Below are 17871 nucleotides of genomic sequence, written 5' to 3'. Positions count from 1 at the left end.
TTTTAACATGCCATTGTTTCTATAACCTGTCTGCAGTAATGTCACATATAGCCTTTCAACATGGCTTCCTGCTTTTGATTTTACTTTACCTGAAATACATTGAGACTTTCTTAACAGAAGGCTAAAACATCTTTTTTCATGACAGAACCAAAATTACATCTTGCTCGTGCATTTATATACTCATCTACACTGGCAAGGAACCTTTTCATTTCATAAAGTTTAATTATGCAATAAAGATCATTCACATTTAATAGTTATGCTTTGAGGTATTCCGGTCTGTAGCAATTTTGAAATCGATTCCCAACAGTGATAATGTGAGAAGGAAGACAGCAAATGACAAGTGATCAATAGTTATAAGGCTGCTGTCAAGATTGACATGTATTCCAGAGTGTTTTGAAAGACAAGCAGTAGTACATTCTTTAAATGACGAAGGATGATTTATTACTATATGCTGTTTAACATCATGGTTATATTACTTTATACTTTATATTAATATAATTGGTTGTTGACAGTATAATACAGTGTTTTTTGCTTTGATAGCTATTGCATAGCTTTGGCCAAAAGTTTTGCATCACCCTATAGAATTAAAATATGTTGCTTCATAAAGTCGAATGCAACCTGCTATGTTACGTTAACGTTAACGAATTACATACTGATGTAGTTTTCCACATACTTAATGAAAAACTGTCAAAAATTGAAATACTGAACTACTGTACTACTATTACAGCTTCTGGTAGACTTTTGCGATATAATTTTTTAATGTCTTTGATTACATGATGTTAAATAAAAGATCTAAATTATGTTCACATAGTTTTTTTTTTTTTTTTTTCTCAATAGTAGTAAATAATTCCTCAATCCTAAAATTCTAGATGATGCAAAACTTTTGGCCAGAGCTGTACAATATCACAAAAAAAAAATATATAGAATTCATATAATTGTAGGTTTAGGCTCTGTACATGTTTCAGTTAGAGGGATGGCTTGCATTGTGTTGTATGGGGGTGGCAGCAGTCTTTGCAAATAATGGAAGTTTGACAGCCACTGCAGAACTGTCAGAAACCTTCACTTGATTTATGTATAGAAGTACACCTGAAGGTGACCGTAAGCCACTCAGAAAACCATAATATACACCATCAGTTCATGATACGTGCCATATTGCCAGGTCACTTAAGATTGCTATGACTGTAAAAAATATATTTCAGTTAAACCCCTTGTATTGAGAATTCAGGAAAGATTGAAAGGAACATTTACATGTTACATCAATATCAGCAGTTTTAAAACAACTAACAGTTTATTTTTTTTATCACATTGCTAAACTGCTTAAAAAACACCACTATCTATTTGAAACACAAGTAATTTCACAAAGCACATTGTATATATTGGTGTTTTAGAATGTAAAAATGTATATTAGAATGTATATGTTTCTGCTTTTTGGAAGACTGACGACTACCCTCTTTCACATATAAACATGCCTTGGTTGTCTAAATACTAATGACAATGAAGAAAAGAGTTAATAGACCATGCCATACTGTTTTGAGGAATATGGCCAGCATCCAAATACATTTAGTCATTTCCCACTCGAGGAGTAATTCAGCATGCTTAGCAGGATGAATATTTACTTCTGTTGATTGACGCCTGTTTTTAGATGAAAGGTATACTTTATTTTAAAGCGCGGGCGTGGAGGGTTGGGGGGTTGGGGGGGGGGGGACGGGACATACACAAATGATTTCAAAGCAGATGTTTTTAAATGAATCTCTTAAAACAAATTATTTAGCTGTGCTTTATTTAATCTCTGTCAAGAGTAATTTATCTCTACTCAGATGTGGATCAATGTGTCAGCAGTCCTGCTTTATTACCCTAATCCACTTAGATTGGATATTGTGTTTGTATGGGAGGGAGGCTGCTGCTATGTGTTTAGATTAAGGCGAGCTATTCTCCGCTGACTTCTTTGCATTTTGCATCAGCACAGCTCTCAAAGCTAGGCAGAGATTAGCAACAGTCTACTACTGTACAACCCAGCAACCAGAACACTCACACGTACACACACAGACAGACGGAGCAGACAAGCAGGGACTGGAGAGGCTAAGGTACAGAGGAGACTGTTTGAAGAACCCTATAGCACTTGGCTGGCATGCTGAAGACTTCCTTCTGCATATAGTAGGTACTGATACTAAACATTTTGCCATTGCCTTTTTCTGTAGTTGCAGTTGCCTAGGCTGTAGTTTTGTGTATGGTTTCCTTATGAAAGCTCATGATATCTTGGGATGTGAATGCAGGAACTTGCGTATTGCATTATAAAGAAAACATACAATAGTAAAGTAGGATATGCATAACAATATATACTAGCTTGACAGATGAATAAAGGATCTGTCAAGCTTTTGGCAATGTGACACAAGACCAGTTCAAAACACTTGTGTTTTATTATTGTTTATATGCCCTCACTTCACCTCCAGGTCAATGTAAACATTTTTTGTGTAAAGTCGGTTCAGGAAAATATGTTCATAGCACTGGCAGAGATCTTTAGAAAACTGTAAGCATATTTTGTACTAAAAGGAAATGTAAGGACTTGTGTGCGTACAGACAGTGTATTACAGAGGATTATCTCAATTGTTTGTATTTGAGGAGAAACTCAATGCATTGTTCAAATCTATTACTCGAATCCTTGCATGAGCTGTTACAGCATGCTAAAATCACTACTTAAAGCCAACATCATATAAATAGAAAATGGTTAATCTAAGATTAAAGTTTAAATAGGCTATTATTTCTTTCGATGTCTGTAAAATGAAAGCCATTATTATTATTATTATTATTATTATTATTATTATTATTATTATTATTATTATTATTATTATTATTATTATTGTTCTGCTTCATTATCACAAACACAGTGAATAATTGGTGTTGGCATTACCGTTAGCAAATGAGGAATACAGCTACCTTTGACAACACGTTTTACATTGATTTCATTTTACCAAAACAAATTGATCAAAAGAAAAGGAAATTGTAATGTCCAGGTATGGATAAAAGTGCATTTGTTCGATATATCCAGTTTAAAAGATTTGCATTACAGTTTAATAATTTCAATATCCTCCTGTTCCTACTGTTTTGGCTGTTTAACTGTACATTGTATGCTAGTAGTTATGATACAATGCATCTTTGCCTGTAAACAAAAGCTTGTGTCCTCACTTATTAAATTTTAGTTTTATACATTATATTGCTTGCTAGGTTGGTTTTTGGGAAAGGGTAGCTTTTTCTATTAATTTGAACACTCAATCATGAGCATACAGTGGCATTTTGATGAAAAGTCTTTATCAATGTCCTTTACAATTAATGTTCATGATAATAAAGCTGTTTTTCATCAATCATTTTTGCGTAAAGGTTTTACAAGTAAAACCCTTTTTTGAAAATCTTTTCTCCTAAACAATTCTAGATATACAATATGTGTGTATCTGATCTACAGACAAGCCCCACAAAGCAGAATAAAAACCAGTACATTAATAATTGAAATGTTTTCAAATCTAACTGGCATGCTTCACGGACTGAGTTCTTGTTTCCCAAAGCACTGAGGTTGTGTGATGGAACTGTGTAAAGTGATTGTCTAGATCTAGCGTCGTGTTGTGCTAACCTTTAGTACCGCAGTTGTAGGACCGTATTGAATAAATGAAATGGCTAACAAGGTCATGCAAAGAACAGTTATTGACACTGTTGAACACCTTTCCCAACCTTTGAACACTTTAACTAACTTCCACTCCATCGTTTAATAGCATTTGCAGTTTTGTGCTAAGGACCCTTTTAATCATTTAAACCAAGAGCCCATGCTGAATAGAATTATACCAGTGCTATAATCTCTAGCCAGTGGAAATATCAGAAAAAGGAGGGTTATTCTGTAACAAATTCTAGTGACAAATTATACTTGTGACAGCTAATAAAAATAAATAAATAAAATAAGTTCTTCAGTAACTGTAATGTACGCCAGCGAACCATTGTAAATTAGCCTATGACTACTATAGATAACATGTTTCATTTAGTAAAATTAATAATACACATAAATAACAGTAACGAGGTAGGGATCAATTCACTTCACTATCCCCGTGGAATTGAAAAGACAGTCAGGGTATTGTCATTTCTATTTCTAGTTTGACAAGCAATCAAGCTTTAAACCAGTAAAAAAAAAAAAAAAAAAAAAAAAAAGCCTAATTGTAAATGACAGCAGCTGGAGGAGTCGTTATCTGGCTCTCTCAATTTGATAACCTCCTAAACCTACGGCTACTGAAGAGTTGAATATTGGTGTGTATGTATGCATACCCTAATATTCTTCAAATCACCACTCAAATTATTAAGTGATTGAGTTTGAGAGCCAAGTACATGAGACTTCAACAAAATTAGCCCCCCAACTCCTAATTCCTTCCTGCCATTAAATGTGATCTGCTAATAAAATTGTTTTTGTTTAATAGGTTTGATTGCTATATATAGATGTTATATATCAGCTATATATCAATACAGCTGCTATAATAATTAATACAATAAATATGTTATGAACAGCATAATTCCCTTCTCGTATCAATATCTCTGTTGTAATTATGTCCAAGTTGGCATCTTCTGACTGAAATTGTGCAGAATAATGTGTTGCCTGTCGTGCATGAAGCTCAGAGTCATACATGGACATTGGACACTCTTACTGCATTGAAACCCCACTCCAGGCAAAGAGAGAAATGCATTTATCATCTTTATAGCAAATTATCCCTAAGCTCAACAGACTAAGTTGATCCTGAGAATTATAAACATTATGGAAAAGTGTTCCTTTCCTGTGTCGGCTATGCCACAAGTTCAGTCTGTTGGTAGACATCATTGATTTGTCTATAAGCTGTGGGTCATTGAATCCGGTTTTGGTGAAAGATTCAATAGCAACACTTTAAAGAACAGGGGGTAAACCCCAGCAATCCTGTTGCAGATTGCTTAATTTATTATGCTTTGATGTGTACTTTTTCCACAATTTGGTATTATGTTTCTTCATTTTTTCCAAACTATTGTTTTACCGGCTTTTTACAGTTTTTACATTTGAACAAAATCCAAGTGTAGAAATCCAGAAGGGTTCAGATGTGGTAAATTCTTCAAATTTACTGTACGGGCCATGGTATGTATACATAATCGATATTTTAGGTATTTAGGTTGCGTGCTAGACTGAGGTTGTAAATATTTTCACAGAGCCTTAAATGTTTGATAGTAAAGAGAAACTGACAAGATTGACACCTCTCGTGCAGTATTTTGAGTGTTGTTTGCAATGCTTATTAGTGGGCTTTTAGTTCATATCAGTGGGCTTTTAGTTCATAAGAATGCTAACCCTTCTCTATCTATCATACCTCATGGTGTAGTTAAGTGCTTTTTATTGGTTTGCCAACTGCTGTGTATGGCATAAACTGATACACTCCCTTCTATAAGCTATTGATTAGCTTCTTAGTCAAACTAAAAGGATGACGTGATGACTGGAAACTTGTGGGAATTAATTTAAGAAATATAAAAATCACATGACAGGGTTCCTTTCAGCAAGGAGAAACATGAGTGTCTGGTTTTCCATTTTATCTTTTAAAAGACTCTTAATGCAAGATAGAATAAACTATTTATTATTGGTTTTATACTAGATTGTATTCCAGGCTTCCAGGAATCCATGTATGAAGCAGGTACACGTTTATATTCTCCATATTAGTCAATTGCAGTAATTATTATTAAATACACTGTTTTGCTTTCAAATATTTGCTGAATTAACAGATATTAACACATTTTCTCTACATTGTAATTCCGTCAGTCTGGGTTTTTGTTTTGCTATAGGGAGACTGGGCACCTAAAAGTAAATGTCACTATCTGAAGTTCCAAAGGTAGAACAAAATGGTCTCCTTATCATTGGCATACATACAGCCTTTTACACAGTATAGCTGTCATGTCAGTACATATTATTCCTGGAAGCTGTTTATTGTTTTCCATTAAAGCTATGAAGCCGAGCTGTTTCGAGGGGTTACAAAGCAGGATAGTCCTTATTTATCATCCCAGCCTTGTCAAAATCCCACTTTATCAAAGTGGAAAATATCCTAAAGCTGTAAATTAGCAGTTTGTGCACTGACTCTGGCTGTTGGCAAAGCATTGTGAGGAAACTTCTTTTCAGCTCACATGCTATTTTTATTTGGATCATTTTTCTTTGTGCTGCATTTCCCATTTGTGCTGATAGTCTTAGCTCTTCAGCTTTAACTTACCTACCAAGCACAGCTGGTATCCTCATTACCCAAGCTCCAATGAAACAAAACAAGATGGGTAAGATAGTTCTGTTGCGCAGCAGATGGGGACACTGCCTGCTTTGTTGCAATGCCAGGTAGACATGCCAAAGCTGAAACATTAGAAGTCCTTTATTGCTCTTTTAAATCAAGAGTCCTCAATTGCATTATACTCACATATTCAAGTTAAATATTGGCATGCATGGGAGAACTTAAAGATTAACTCCATTATAAATATACTTATTCAAAAGAGAAATACTGGTATGTGTTTTTCTAGGATTTCGAGAGGATTCTTTCAGTCCTATAGATCTGCTTACTAAGACCTGTATTGGATTACTAACCAGCACTGTACATTATCAACGACTATTGTTCTTCCTGGGTTACTAGTGTCTTCAGTAATTCAGATTATATAACGACTTTGGTTCTCTGCTGCTTGTTTTGTATCTTCAAAACAAAAATATCAAGTGGACTAAAATGGCACGCTCCAGTATACAGATCTGCCTAAATGAGGTCTGCAATAAAACTAGACCATATCTCCTGGAGGTGAGAAGACAAGTGCCTTCAATCAGAGCTGCTGCGAAACAATGCCTCTCTCTGACTGTGGACGTGATCCTACAACTCAATGTAACACTAACAGCAAACAGAACATCAACAGCTCTGCTTAAGCCGAGTATTGGTGTAATTGACCAGTATCAGTACTTGCATCAGCTTGTACTTGAACTGAACTGCCCCATACCTTGCCAGTTCTACTACTGCTCTTAATTATAACGGCTTCCTGTATCTTGTACTTTATTTTACTATTATTGGTATCCGTATTCACGTTTTTTGTAATTGCTCTAATTTGAAATCATTCTCATCCATTCATCGTACTTACTATGTGCTCATACTGGACTTTATTCATATAAGCAAATATTTTTAATATAATATAATAAAGTTCTAGAAATAGAATGGGAATATACAAATCGATGCATGAACGCATACCACTGCTACCCCATTATTTAACTCAATCTAACACAGGAAGATTGTACATTTAATGATTGTAAGTCCTTATTACCAGCATCTGGACAGCATGAGCAGAAATCAAAACAGCCGGGTTGTATGCAGCTGTAACCTTGTAGGAAGCCTTTGACAGGAGTGTCAACTGAATCATATACCAGTATTCATAGTAAATTAGTTAATAGTGTTTGTTTAAGGACTGTAAGTCTTTATACTCATTGCTAATACAGATGAAGAACTTTTAAAATGAATTGTTTTGTTTGCTTTGTGAAAGAGTCCACGTTGGATTTCACCACTACAAAACTAGTAGCTTAGTACCTGTTTATTAGTAACAGCGTATGTATTATTTCTCAGGTACAGCTCAGGTTAAATTATTTGACTCTCTCTTTCACGTTAATTTTTCACTTTTCTATTTCACTGTCTGTAAATTACTTCATACAGTACCTTCTGGTTATTGTAGTGAATAATCTTTATTTTATTTTATAGTTGAACAGCCTGTTGGTAGAACTTTTCCCATTGTAATGCTTTCCATTACATCCTGGAATATGCAACTGATTTAAAAAAGCGCCCTAATTCAATAAAAAGCTGGGGTTCATCATTCAGACACTTTAAATGCAATGCCAATTGAGCGAGACAGTTCAGTGAATGAGTTATCATCATTAAAAGCCAACTGGTTGTTTCCTTGTCGTAAGGCAATTAAAATAAGCTTCCAATTAAAACTGGACCCATTTTTAATCACTTTAACTTTGCATACCCCCCCCCTCCCCCCCACCCCAGGGTGCCACAGATAATGAGGCATCTCAAATGTCACTGTGTTCTGAAGGTGTACTAGTACACATCATTCTTCAGCGTTTTAGCAGTCATGCAATTATTTGAAAACGTATTTTATAGGATCAGTAAAACCACATTTTACAAGAACAAGTACATGTGTATTAGTTGTGTATGTATGGAAAAATACTGTTTAAGCTGTGAGCTGCTATTAGCATTGTTTAATCAATCTTATGTGTTGAAGGTTCTGTGCAGTATGTTTCTATATACTGTGCTAAAATATTTAATATGCCCAACAACAGAATATTTTTGCATCTTCTATGTAATCTTGAATCTGTTATTATAGAAAAAGAAAAAGTCTCAAGATGAAAGGTCTGAGTCTTACCCTGAATATTTAGAAAGCTGACACAATAACAGTTATTGAGATTGTTATACTTTAATTTGTCTAGTCAGACATAGATAGCATGGTAAAAAAGTGCACCTCAGACATCACATGTATCAGGAAGGTTGATATGTCTGAATTTCAAGACGTCACACAAATAGGTTTGACAAAAGGAAGTTGTTTGGTTTGGGCGATATGATCCCTGTGGTGGTCTGGAAGGTTTATATTTACTAAATGCATAGGCTTTTTCTCAGAGCACCTTCACTGTATCTTACTTATTGTTCTTTCAGAAAAAAATGACAAATAAGTAAAAAAAACTCAATACTATATCAGGCCACAAATGTATGGGACACAGACTCAGTAGAAATGTGTAATTCTTGACTAGCCTCTTCATAAAGCCTTTTGCGCTCTGTATTTCTCTAAGAGCATTTGCAATTTGATTTCACACATGCAGAATTTGTTCTCTGGGAATGCTCCATTAAATATGGTTTCCTAATGCTTCTGAGTAGATGACTGAAAACACAATAAAGAATACAGTAGAAAATAAACATTTTAAGGGGTTGATTTGATCAACCTTTGCCCTGCTAGAGAAATGTAAAGTACCAGGGATCCGCGTAAATTGCATCAATCATTGTTTTGGGGTAATTCAGTATAACCAAGAAATATGTAATCCAGGGTGGGGGGGCTGATGTAAAAATAAATCCAGCTGTGGCTTGTGCCAGCAAGGTATAGGTTGATAAAATTAAGTATTAAATTAACGATTTGGTAAATGCTATTAACTTGGCATTTCCCAGGAGCAATAATTTCTAGATTACTCTGGAGAAATGCTGCATTGGTAAAGTATTGAGTATGTGGCTATTGGTCACATTTACTGCTGATACACATTGTTAGAGTCCCAACAGCTCCACTCACAAGAGATTTCTTGTGCAAAACAGAGGATGTTATTTCAGAAAATAGATTGCATTGATAGACAGATAAATCAGTTCCTGCAAAACGGGATGCCTTCCTCATTTTCTCTTTCAGAGCTAATGATAGTCCAGTTCTAAGTAATTGTAGCCTGCCAAATGTGACAAGTGTCTATGGATATTAGTCTTTCATTTTGTTAATTACAGAACTTATTACAGAGACAACCTCATGTGCATTTTGTATTTTATATTTTATTTAAATAAAATACATAATTAACTATTTATTACACCAATTTATAACGAATATTACAACATTTACTGTATATTCATATGCTTTGAACTGCTGGTAAAAGTAACATGCACCACTAAGAGGTGACAGGCATTTGGTTTCATGCGATTTTCAAATTTAAACAATTGGGTCATTAATTGAGAAACTGTTCCTAACTGAGCTTTTTATTTGTGATTTTTTTAATCTGATGCAGGTTTTCCTTCCATAAACAAGAATTGACAACTTGATATCATGAACATCTGGCAACAGAGATTGTGACGGTTTTGACACATGCAATCCTTTCGAAGATTGACGGAATAATACATAATACATAATTCTAATAACTTTTAAGACAGACGTTTGGAATAAATCAGCAGAAATGACACATGAGTGTAAAAGAAAACATTTAAAGGGGCGGGGGGGGGAGGGGGGGTTCATCTCAGTAAATCCCTAGGATTTTTATTTTTTTATTTTTTATACCTAATTTGTAAAAACAACAAGCTTCTAAAGTATGACAGACAGATAAAGGCAAAGCCAGGCTCCAGTCCACATGTAATGGAACCGATATCGGCCACAAAAACGCTTTAGGCGGTGAACTGTGCCTTATATGCAGTCACTTACAATAGGACATTGATTTAACATCTCATCCGCAGGATGGAGCACAAGGAGGTTAAGTGACTTGCTCAGGGTCACACAGTGAGTCAGTCAGTGGCAGAGGTGGGATTTGAACCAGTGACCTTCTGGTTACAAGCCCTGTACTTTAACCACTTACAATAAGATGCACTCCAATTAAAATTATTTTTTTTTCTCAATTTTCCTCCCAATTTACAGTATGGGAGGAAATGATTGGCAACAATATAAACTCACATAATAGAGTCAAACCTGTGGTAAAGACCACATACAGAGCAAACCCTGATTATTACAAGTCACAGCTATTATCAAGCACCTCTGGCAGTATACAAAATGTTCATATCTGTTTATTACTTATTTATGGGCTGTCTGATTTGCTGTGCTATATGGCCATGTGTAATTAATGTTTGTAAAGCAATCATTTTTCTTGACTACCTAGCTAAGATTGTTATTGCTTTTGTTTTTAAGCGTGTTTAACTGTGCTTTGGCCTGATGTCAGTAATATATATATATATATATATATATATATATATATATATATATATATATATATACAAACAAGCGCTTTCAGGAAGGGTGTTAGGTTTGTATTTAATTGGATTGGCTTTTCTGTAAAATTGCAAAAAGCAGGTATTGTGATTTAGCATATGTACCACCAGTCTGCTATGATGCAGAAGCCTGCCCTCAGATCCCCATAGATATCTGTCTGTGCTTGGCAACCCTTGAGAAGTCAAGTTGAGGGCAGAGCTGTCTGTTGTGCATTGCACTGGAAATAACCAGAGGAAGAACTGGATCACTGTTAAATAAAAGTGGAATGGTGTAGGATAAGCTGGAAATAGAAGACCAGTTGGAAAAAAGACCATAGGGATCAAATGTACTTATGTGTGTTATCTCACAAAACAGTATAAATTACACCGTTAGTTTTCTAATGCTTTGACAATATCGTGGTGTGCCTTTCTTTCACAGCCATGAGTGTTTCATATATATATATATATATATATATATATATATATATATATATATATATATATATATATATATATATATATATATAATTTTCTTGGTCTCAGTTGTTCAAATTCTATTTCTTTAAAGTGCAATCAAACACACCATGCTTTTTACAGCATTCTTACCTATGCTGCCTTATCCTGTGTGATGTATTTTGTATTGCTGAATCACAATCATAATTATTTTGACATTTTAGTTTCACCACCAGCAGTAAAAAAAAAAAGAAAAAAAAAAAAAAAAACTTCAGTTAACTTCTGAACGTCAGGCTGCTATCATTATGAATCGTAGAACGTGGATCAGCCCACATGCATGTGATGACAATATAACAGTCTTAAAGACATTGTTGGAAAGCAAATTTTCCTGCAAAATACAAGTCCCTCTCATTGTCCTATGGTTAAACTAGAGAAAACAGCAATGCAGTTGTTACTTTTGTTTAGAATGAAATATGTTCCTTTGTGCCATCTGAAGTGGAAAAAGTTGAGATTTTCAACCATGTGAGTGGTGGGATTGGGAAAGTTCCAGTTGATAAATGGCCCGTGTGATTTGTTGTGACTCTGTTATATAAATCAATATTGTGTTTAAAAAAGATTTGCAACAATACTAGAATGTTGGAGAGTTCAACAGTCTAGAGTGTTGTAAAAAGTCCTTGCCAGCACTACAGTCGACAGTTCGCTGAAGTCCACATGAAGTATTGATCAATGGATATCTGTGCCATAAATTTGAGAGTAAGCTGTGGGAGCAATTAGTGATAACTCTACGATTTTGACACCCCTTCAAGCTGAACAGTTTCAGTGCTGCATAACTCCTAAAATAAATCATTAAAACACGTGTCTAATTATTAATATAAATTACCATTCAGATGCAGATATCCAAGGATTGTCACTACTTTAAACAGATCATGACTTGTAAAGTGCTTTAAGGAACGTAAAGAGGCAAACTTTTCACAGGAGCAGATGCTTGGAAAATCTGGAATTCTGTTTTTATTTTAGCATGCTAATGATAGCAATACAAATAATGAATCCATGGATAAATACTGCAAACACCAAATGAAATCTGTATGAATTCATCACTTTGCTGATATAGTTAGGAAGTAGCCTCATTTGAAGCCGGCAGATAAAATACTGCAGGCTATGTCTTATTTTATAGTCCAGTACAGCAGATTGCAGAAATAAAGTCTCATCTTTTAGATGGGTTTTATTCCTCAAGGCTATTTGATATTACTTATTGGCTTTTTGGCAATACACCTTTGTTTCTAAAAAAACAAAACAAAACAAAAAACAAAAAAACAAACTGACATCAACAGATGCAGGTCAACAACGTAAAATGTATCACAACCGTTATTGGAGATTAACAATTTATGAATTAAACAATGCAAAAAAGATGCGGCACTGTCTAAACCGTGATAAATGACAGCTGAAGATGCCAAGAGCGACCGAAAAAACATACCCCAGGCAGTTTTCTGCATCTCCTCTACTTGCTTTCATCTTAAGAAGTAAACAGAACGATATCCTCTTGTGTATTCTGGAGCCGTGTGAGCACAAACTAAGCGTGATTAAAACAATCAGTACTCAAATCACCACTGATTTTGATCATTTCTGAACCAGCAAATGCACAATTTAGGAACACCTGGACATTACAAAGGGTTGGCAACACTGTCATCCTATTAATGCATTATAAGCCTCAGCTGGAGAGTTCCTGTAACCTAACACTAATCCAGGTTTTATAATCAGGAATATCATTCGGGGTGATACAAGGACTTTGCCTTTGGTGACTGTGAATTAGTGAATGGCCCTAAATGGACACAAATAGCATTGATTTGAGTAATTGCAGTTGGAATGGAACAACTGGCTTCAGCAAGTATATTTCAACATGTTTGCTTACTATTAAATATTAAGCATTGGTCGTACCAATGTATTGCCCGTGTTTTAAAATACATTTCTGTTAGATTTCTTTAGTATCTGTACTTTTTCTTCTCACACAGTTTACTGTGTTTTTGAGGAGGATCACTTAGTGCTGGTTAATTGTGCTTTTAAACCAGGTTTCTTGTAGGATATATAGTATATATAGTTGTTAGGGCTCTGGACTCTTGACCGGAGGGTCGTGGGTTCAATCCCTGGTAGGGGACACTGCTGCTGTACCCTTGAGCAAGGTACTTTACCTAGATTGCTCCAGTAAAAACCCAACTGTATAAATGGGTAATTGTATGTAAAAATAATGTGATATCTTGTAACAATTGTGTGTCGCCCTGGATAAGGACGTCTGCTAAGAAATAAATAATAATAATAAATAATAATACTGAATTTGGCTAGCATGTAGTTTGTGCCTTTACAGTGCTTTGAATAAACCATGCCTCTGGCTGTCTTAGCCTGCTGTACCCTGACTGCCAGGGGTATACACAGCCCTCTGCCCCAGACATTACATTGAAAAGGCTTGTATTACTTTTGTAGAAACTGCTTCTGTGAGTGAAGATTATATTAATGCAGACAGTCAAATACAAATGAATACTTTCCAGTGTGGCATCAAAAATAAATAAATGCTCTACGTTTAATTAAATAAAAACTTTCTGTAGGTAAACACATGCAATGTTTTATTTCGAACCATCCAGGTTTTCAGTTCTTGTCACTTTTTGTCTTTTAACATAAAGTTCTCAAGTTGGAGGATTCCTCAGACTCAAAGGTGTTCAAATTACTTTAATAAAAGGTAAGCAATTGGAGAAAATCACCCAAAATCTGAGCTTCTCTTTAGCACAGCATTATTATGCTAAAAAGAGCTAGAATACAGTGCGTACTGCCAATAAAAAAGACAGAAAGACTTTTTTTTTTTTTTTTTATAAATGTAAAAATAAAATAGTCAGGTGCTCATCACAGAAATAGCTTGCTTCTTCATTTTTGATGCATTCTGGGTTAAAACAACCTGCAATGTAACTATGTTGAAGCAAAGCCTGGGGGTTTCATGCCTCCCTGACCTTCAAATGGACAAACAGCTTAATGAACACAGGGTGTATGTTAATGAATCAGCTTTCTCCTCCTTTATTACTAGATGACTGGTTTACCACTGTGATGAACGAAATCTACATAAAAGAAGCAAGAAAACAGTGTTTTTCCAGTGGTACACAATTACATTCGGAAAATATAAATCCTGGTAAAACAAATCTATGTGGCAACAATGCAGAATCCATACGCAAAAACAAATGCACATCTAAATGCTGCTTACTTACAGTATTGCCTGTATTATTTTAATGGAAGTTGTATGTTGTTGTTGGGAACCATAATCCATTTAAATGTGTTCTAGGTCAAATCTAAATAATCATTTACAGTACTGTGGCAAAAGTTCCAAAAAGCACCAAATACATGTAAACACTAGTGTTCTTAATTTCTTTGTAAAGAAAATCCTAACGTTTACCATTCAACTTGGAACAATAATCCAATTAAATTCAAATATAAGGCAGAAAAATACATCTGATGCCTCCCTCCCCCAGTGGATCTTATGCCCTGTACATAAACCTCACTCCCTAGCCAAAAACCTCACTCTGTATTTAAAGATAATAGTGTTGGGATTCTGTTAGACATCCTCCAAATCCTTAAACATCAGTGCTGTGGATTTTGAATGATCCTTGAATGATGGGGTAATCCATTATTTTATTGATCATGTTGCTATACAGAGCAGACAGTCTTCAAAACTGATAAAGATTAGAGAAGCTGAATTCAGTCACAATGGGAGAATCCGCAAAACTGTCGGACAGTGATGCTCCATATAGTTTTCCTGACTATCTGCTGCAAGAATTTTCTAGCTTACTAAAGATCAACCCCCTTTTACAATATTACTGAGTATAAAAAACCCATCAACCACTATATAAATAGAATCCTAGTTTGCCATAAATAGTAATTAGTCATTTATGGTTTTATGATTTGAGAGTGATTCCAAACACTATTCTAAAATTAATTGTTAAAATACATCCTGAGAAATAAACTGAATAAACTGCTGTACACTTCAGTGCATCCCAGAATTGTTGCTCATCTGGTAGATGGAAAAAAAAACATCACAGCAACACTCCCAGAGGTTTTCTCGTGAAAATGTTGCTGCTGACAATACTGCTGCTGCATCAGTCTGTTTTGGTCAGTCATAGCTTTCAAAATGCTGCAGAGGCAAAGGAAAAGAGAGTAGAAGATTTGACATGTCTATAGCTTGTTTTATTTTCCATACCAGAGCAACAATATGCGTGAAAAGATATGTTGAAATTAATTAGTAACACACCACCCTCCAAACCCCGCCCCCTCAATACATGTAGTTGAATAGTTGACCTTTCTGAAAATGTGCTTTCATGGCTTTTTTTTTTTTGTTTGCTAGGAGTTTTTTTGCTATACATATTACTAATACTATAGGCATGGATAGAAAATATGGGTATATTTGTGAAAGCTCTGGTTTTAGAATCCACCACAGGTAGATCAGAAAGGTACCTGAGCCCCAGACCGGGTGTGGACTTGCTTCCTAACAAGCTTAACCATTACAGGAATGGATCCCTGTAAAACGTTATATGTCTGTTTCAACTACATCTCTTTGCTACGTCTTCATCACTGCTACTAAATAGTACAGTATGTTACATACTCCCCTGCCTGTTTACTAATCACAAGCATACCTTGAGAATATTCAGTGTGAAATGGAGCCATCATCAGTATTCTGAAGAATTAACCAGCAAGTTTAGAACCTCTCAGATGTCAACTTGAATGCTATACTGTAATATAAGATGTGTGGCATAACTCAAAAAGTAATTGGCTTTTGAGTACTAGGGTGAAAATGAACCCACATGAAATATGTTTTTCTTTTCAATGATGAAAAATAAAGCCAGAAAATATCATATAGTTGGTAATTTGAGTACTGAATTGGGTACAAATGGTTTAGGGGAAGCTTAAAGAAATGTTAGATCTATCCCAATGATCTTAACAGCAGCAGCCCTCTTTCTATTCAGCCCTGAGCCACAGGTGAATATGGGCGTGTTTCTGGACCACGTTCCGCCGAATTCAGTACCTATGTACCTTGTATGGAAGTTCACAGTTACGTTTACCTTGTAAAACTCGCAAGAAGATAATCAGCAATACTGCATAATCAGTAATAAGCCAGTAATTTAATAAGTCATTTTAATTGAAGTTACAGCAAAAGTAAAAACAACAATGAAAGTAACCCACAATTGATTATTGAATGACAATTAATTATTTAAAGAATTGATGCTGAAAGATATCTGAATGTTATAACCTGATGTATGTAGGTCAGCCATTTCGTGGGCAAAAAAAAAAAAAAAAGTCCTCCAGGGGCTTTATTTACAAAGAAACATCCAGATAAAACCCCATGGCACTGGATTTGGGCATCTCTTTATAATCAAACCTGACACATTAAAAAGAAGATGCAAGGTGCCGCAATAATACTGCACAGGATAATCTTCAGCGGAATTTAAAAAATAATTGCAGTGCTTACAAACCTTTATTGGCTTAGTAAAACATGATTGGACATAGATTGAAACCTCAAATACCTATGAAGGTGACCTACATGCAATTTATCATGTCACTGGATTATTATCATATCATTTTCTAAGGGAATGTATCGTCATGGCTACGGGTGTAGGACATTCTGGCCCATGGGTCCGTGGCTGTATATCTTGATGGATTGTGGCTGGTCCACGTGCCTTGAGTGTCCTCTTTATTTGGAGCAGATGGCAGGTCAAGTTTTTGTTGTCAGTCATAACACTAAATAATGGGGTACCTTGCAGCCATCTGCAGGGTGCAGTTGACTCCATTTATGGTAATGTGAAAAACATATGTAGTGTGTTGAACTGTCTAAATCACTCAAGCGCATATACTGTCCGTGTCTGCCAACAGCATCTGATACAGTATGGAATGGTGGTTAATCCTGATGTCATCAATATGCAAAACATCATCAACCAAATGATGTCATATACTGTGCCTGAACATGGTTAGTTGTTGACTATTTCTAAATTAAGGAATGAGTTGAGTTTAAGAAAATAAGATACAAGTGTTGAAGGTAAATAACGCCCGATCAGAACAAAACCAACAAACAAATGTTTTAGGCTGGGTTACAAAGCAGCAGAGGAATGGACCCTTGAATTTACTTAAAGTCTTATATTTCAACTTTCCAGAGGCAAAAGAAAAAGCCGTGGAATAATTGAAGCTGACGGTGTAGAAAATCGATCTTTTCACATCGTCAAGGGCATGGCACGTTTCAACAGTTCACTGCGGATTGCTCACCATTACTGCATGACGTTCCCAAATGACTGGAGTTTGTCCATGGATTGTGTCTGTTACAGTACAGAATTTCCTGTACATCAAACCCTGTGGCTATTTCTCCCCCTTTTTAATACAACCTTAATTTATTGTGAAGCGACAATTGTATAAACTTTTTTATTTTTTTTATTTACCTGGGTTTTATAATAATGACGGAATTTTAAAGCACTTCATTTTCCTTTGGCTTTCAAACTTCCAGCCACTGCAAACACTGTGCTTTTTTTTCATACTCTAACCTCATGCGTTATTTACCCAATGACAGACGCATGATTGGTTTAAAGATTTATGCCTTTAGGTAGAGGCGCAACTCTGGTGTTTGAAGGAAAACAAGTAGAGAAAGTACTGGTATGCTTTATCACCT

At 35.3% G+C, this 17871-nt stretch overlaps 1 protein-coding gene across 5 annotated transcripts in view; it reads left to right on the top strand.

Annotated features, from left to right (window-relative positions):
• Nucleotides 1-1861: 1861 nt before the first annotated feature.
• Nucleotides 1862-17871, top strand: part of LOC117422921 (A-kinase anchor protein SPHKAP-like) — an 85408-nt gene continuing 69398 nt past the window's right edge. For 2 of the 5 annotated variants that reach the window (XM_058990258.1, XM_058990255.1), the window contains exon 1: nucleotides 1862-2158. The gene's annotated coding sequence lies outside the window, so the exon portion shown is untranslated. The remainder of the gene's footprint in view (nucleotides 2159-17871) is intronic. The other 3 variants (XM_058990257.1, XM_034038164.3, XM_034928537.2) reach the window with 2 other exon arrangements.

This window comes from Acipenser ruthenus, chromosome 17 (genome assembly GCF_902713425.1).
Source record: "Acipenser ruthenus chromosome 17, fAciRut3.2 maternal haplotype, whole genome shotgun sequence".
Lineage (NCBI taxonomy): Eukaryota > Metazoa > Chordata > Actinopteri > Acipenseriformes > Acipenseridae > Acipenser > Acipenser ruthenus.
Note: the sequence above shows the minus strand (reverse complement) of the source record. Positions and strands in the feature narration are given on the sequence as shown.